The sequence below is a fragment of the Henckelia pumila genome, chromosome 2 (genome assembly GCF_033568475.1).
Source record: "Henckelia pumila isolate YLH828 chromosome 2, ASM3356847v2, whole genome shotgun sequence".
Taxonomy (NCBI): Eukaryota; Viridiplantae; Streptophyta; class Magnoliopsida; order Lamiales; family Gesneriaceae; genus Henckelia; species Henckelia pumila.
In genome coordinates, this window is record NC_133121.1 from 176,496,586 (window position 1) to 176,501,925 (window position 5,340).

General features: G+C 34.8%; 1 pseudogene; it reads right to left on the reverse strand.

Annotated features, from left to right (window-relative positions):
- Nucleotides 1-890: 890 nt before the first annotated feature.
- Nucleotides 891-4,736, reverse strand: LOC140880594 (putative late blight resistance protein homolog R1A-10; annotated as a pseudogene).
- Nucleotides 4,737-5,340: the final 604 nt, after the last annotated feature.

Sequence of the window (5,340 nt, forward strand, 5' to 3'; positions counted from 1 at the left end):
AAGAGAATCAAAGTCATTCGTTTCCGAAAAAGTTATCACAGTGATTCAAGATGATGAAAGGATTTGTGATTTTAGTAGAAAAATCAAGAAACTCGAACAAAAAAACAACATAGTCATCACTAAAAGGTAAAAATTAAGCGACAGAAAAATTAATAATATTTTTTAATATCGAAAATTTAGAATGAACATATGTTTTTTATTCAAACTTCAATGGACAATAAAAATTTTATTTTTTCAAATAAATCTACATAAATATTTAATTTCTCTTAATTTTTTGTAAATTTCATCTTTCCAAATTGTATAACACGTCCGACGTTGTAGTCACTAGTTTTTTTTTTTTTAAAAAAAAAACCGTCCTGCTTACTAGTCCTAATAAAAAGGATGACTTAAAACTGAATTTTGAATTTTGGACATGAACTGAATTTGAAACCTCAACTAAATTTGGTCTTCGGAATTCGGATTCTCACATTTCTAGATTAAGTTTTAACAAATAGGATAGCTTAAAACTTAAGCTCCATTAGCAAGATGTACCTTGCGCAGAAATCTGGATTTTGTGAATGAAAAAGACACAATAGTATAACAATATCCTTAGCAGTCTTCTCATGAACATACAAGCTCATAAAAAAAAATTATGATTATATTTGGGATCATACCAACAATCTTGAAGAGCAACACAAAGCTCACCTTTTAATTCATGAAGGTTAATGAGGTTGGTGACGTGAAGAAACTCGGAATCAGAATTTAGATCTTGCAACATGGAATGATCCGATTACTGGAGACTATGCAATACAAATTAAAATGTCATTTTTTTTCCGCCAGATTTGTTTTCATGGATGAATATCAATTTATACCTGATCAATGTAAGTTAGCAAACTTTTATAAATAAAAGTTGAAACTGATGTAACCACGATAACTGAATTGAAAATCAAGAGGCCATCAACAAAATTTACAAAATGGATTGATCCAATTACTCGAGAAGATACAAGTGCTTCTTGTTACAAAGTTGAAGAACATCATTACCATTGCTTCGTTTTTCATCTAGTATCCGTTTTGTGGAGTCACGAGTTGGGGTCATAATGCAATTGAATCATCTCAAGCGTCGGTGTATTACTGTGTTTCCAATTTCATTCGGGATCTCCTTCAGTTTGTAGCATATCTTATTCTAAGGCACTTGAGCTTGGAAAAAGTGCTAGTCATCAGCTCTCCAATGCACCAATCTTAAACCCCGAAGCTCCAAGAATTTCAGCTCGCGAAATTCGCCTTCATTTGGTTCCCATACTTCACCTTTGAAGCAACAATGTAGTATCAGAACTTCAAACCAACCATAGTCAAATCATCCCCAGTAAGGTATCAACCAAACAAATATAACTTCTCGAGCGACCAAGGAAACTTGATGTTACGAGGAAAAACTATAAAAGAATAAACTTGGATGCTTAAAGTTTCCAGTTCATTCAGACACATGATATTACTAAGATGGTAGTGCGACCAATTGCTAGATACTTTTAATAACGTCGTCTATGAATATGAATTTTCATATTTTCGAGGGATTTTCGGCCCATCGGGATGGAGGGTTAGCCCGCCTTCGACTCTCCAAACGATGGATTGTTGGTTGGTCGGCCTGCCCCGCCATAAGTTAACCTATCTTTACAGCTCTACGTATAGGTAATGAATTCAAGAATAGGTGAGATATATTCACTACATTATATGAATCATTTTAAACAATAATTCACACTTATATTTACTACTGATTTTAATAAAACCCAAACATAATATATTAGTAATCAAATGAGAAGTTAAAACATTAACTTTAAATAAAAAAAAATAGTTTAAATTTCATATTAAATTTGATTATATAATTATTAACGTGAGTTTTGCAATTATAGTTCCACAGCAGATAAATCAAAGAGAATCATCAAAATTAGCATATCAGAAATATATAAAATTTAATCATTGAATACGAAGTTGAAGGACATCATTACCGAAGCTCCGTTGTTGATCTAGAATCAGTTTTGCAGAAGCCACAGCTGAGGAGATTCCATATTCCAATTCGATCTTTTCAAGCGTCGGTATGTCTCCAATTTCAGTTGGGATATCTTTCAACTTCAAACACCCACTGATTTCAAGGCACTCAAGCATGGGAAAGTGGGAATCATCGGCTCTCCATTCCACCAAACCTAAATCGTAAAGCTGCAAGGATTTTAGCCGGCGAAATTCTTCTTCATTTGGTTCCCACACTTCACCTTCACATGCTCTCCAACATAGTACGAGAACTTCAAGATTGGGTAACGAACCAACCATCGTCAAATCTTCCCAACCAAGGCCACAACCAGTCAAAGTCAACTTTTTGAGTGCCGCTGGGAACTTCAAGTTTGAGGGGAAAGCTATCTCGTGATTAGAAGAGATACATAAAGACTTCAGTTCATTCAGGCACACAATATTAGTAAGATGGTAGTGGGACCAATCCTCAATTTTTGCACCGTCATAACACACTTGCAATTTCTTTAGTTTTGGAATTCTTTTGATAATCTCATCCGTAAATCTCATATTTCTTATCCCCCAGAGAGTTTGAAGGTTTGCCAGAATAAATAAATTTGAATTGGGAGGATCAGGTAATTCACAACATTCATTGTTTATTTCTACATGCCTTAAATGTAGCAAATTAGTCCATATGTCCACGGGTAAATGAGTGGAATCGCCAATATCATTGTCGATAACTAAGGTTTGAAGCCGCCAAAGTGAGGATATAGATGCAGGAATAATGTCTTCATGATAACAAACAGAGAGGTACCGTAAATACACTAGTCTAACTACCTCTTTCGGAAATTCACTCAACCTCTTTGTAGATCTCATATCCAATACTCTTAGCAGTCCAAAACTAGGCTCGCTTCCGATCATATCAGCATTTTGATCATACAATAGAAGTGATCGGGTTGGGGAAGGTCGTCCACTTGAGTTAAAAGCATACTCAATGGATTCCAAGTGACTCACTGGCTGAATACTAACACGATGTTCACTTCTTAAGCCTTGACAATGAATACTGTTCATATTGATGACATGAAGAAACTTCTCTTTATGAGCTTCTGCTACGCAAAATTCTCTCAAAAGATCATGGATTTTGTATGAGTTAACTTTGCCACGATGCCCTAGCTCATGAGTCATAATGAGACTTCTATTCAAAAGATCTTTCAAACATTCCTTTGCAATATCTTCCAAGCTTAGAGACTCATTTGGCTTTATAAATCCCTCAGCAATCCACAACTTGATAACTTGAAACCTTTGGATGATATAATCTTCTGGAAAAATCGCAAAATATAGATAACAAGGTTTTAAGTGAGCTGGCAAGTGATTGTAACTCAATGAGAAGATGGTCGAACATTGGCCTCCATCTGTCGACAGAATTGAATTCAGAGCAGTAGCAATAGTCTCCCAATAACTAACAGTCTTGTCCATGGATAGAAGACCACCAATCACAACTATTGAGAGTGGAAGTCCTCTGAAATTCTTTATAATCTCCTGCCCAATTCCCTCCAAACAAAGAGGGCAACTTTCTCCTTTGAATACCTTCGCACGAAACAATTCCCAACTCTCACCGGAATCAAGAGGCCTCATGTCACCGATGGTCAAAAGAGGCTGCATCATCTCCCACATTTTTCAGGCGAGTCGTCAAAACAATCCGACTTCCATTATTGTCATCAGGAAAAAACCTCTTGATCTCATCCCATGCCTTAGTATCCCAAACGTCATCCATCACAATGATGTACTTCCTACCTTTCAAACATTTGTACACACGATCTGCTAATTCTGCATCGCTCGCGATTCTCATTTCTGGATTCAGTTTGTTGATTGAATGTAGAAGCCCTGTGAAGATCTCACGCGTCCGATATTCCTGAGATACCGTTACCCAAGCACGAACATCAAACTGACAAACAACGAGTGAGTCATCCAATAGTTTCCGAGCTAAAGTAGTTTTCCCAATGCCTCCCATCCCAACAATCGAAATGACTTCAAGTTTCGAGGATGAGCTCATAAGCCAATCCTTTATTTTGTCCTTGTCTTCGTCCAATCCAACCGTAAGGGGGTTTGTATCAGTAAATGTGAGTTTTGATCTATCTACAGGCAAAATTTTCCTTTGCTGCATATAGTTCAACTCTAACATACGCTTGATATCCATCGCCTCTTGTTGAATGGAATGTGTTTGTTCTATGATTCTATCCAAGTCTCCGCAAAAGGTTTCAAATCCTCCTATACTATTTCCTCCATCAAGTCGTGATAAAATTGAAGACGATATATAGGACTCGATGGTGTCCTCAGCCTCATAAGCTACATCTCTAATTTTGATTTCCAGATACTTGACCACTTTGTCAGTACAAATAGAATAATTCTCCAAAAAATCTAATAGGAAACTCACCTTTTCTTGGAGGGATTGAACTTGTTTATTTTGATGAAGAACAGGGCTGTGAGGATCCTTGATTTGCTGAAGAATCCGTGTAAGGGATACAACTGCAGCATAAGCCTCCATCGATCTCTGTTCCAACCTTCCAAACTAAAGATCAGTACCGTATTCAATTCACTTGTGAATCAAAATTAAAGAATCGATAATTTTTCAAGGATTCTCTTCTAAAGAGTAGTTCGGAACGGATATGCTTGAATGAATTATTGGTAAAGTTTCAAGCTGTATGACATAGTTGTCGGAAAATAAATGCAATGAACTGAAATATGAGTAAATTATTAAAGTATGAGTGTTTATTATTTTTTTTATTTTCTTTGAATAACGATGAGGGTACATTAATATATGTAGGAGAGTTCTGATATGTGTGAATGTTTATTTGATATTCAACTCTTGAAGAAATATTTTAGTAAACTTAAAGAGTTACGCTACGCTGTAACACTGTAATGATCTATGTTTTTATTTCTATTAGTTAATTATTTTATATAAAAACTTATATGAAACGATGTCGTTGATCAATATTAATTGTGTGAGAGATATCATGTGTCAAAAATGTTATTTTTTATTATAAATAATTAAATATAGATCGAAGCAATAGAGAATTTTTCTTCATCTTTAAGTGTTAGTAATAATGGCATCCCCTGTGATTTTATTTATGGTCAAACTTACCCTAATTTGATTTGGTATTCATGAATCGTGATTAAAGAAATATATATATATATCGTAAATTTATCAACATAATATTATTATTAAAAAAAAAACCTAGAACATATAATTTGAAACTTCCAACTATGAGGTGCCGTTTGGTTCGAGGATATGATAAATAGTATTTGGATAAGTAATATAATGTAATATAAAATAAATAAAAATGATAGTTAATAGTATTTGATTTG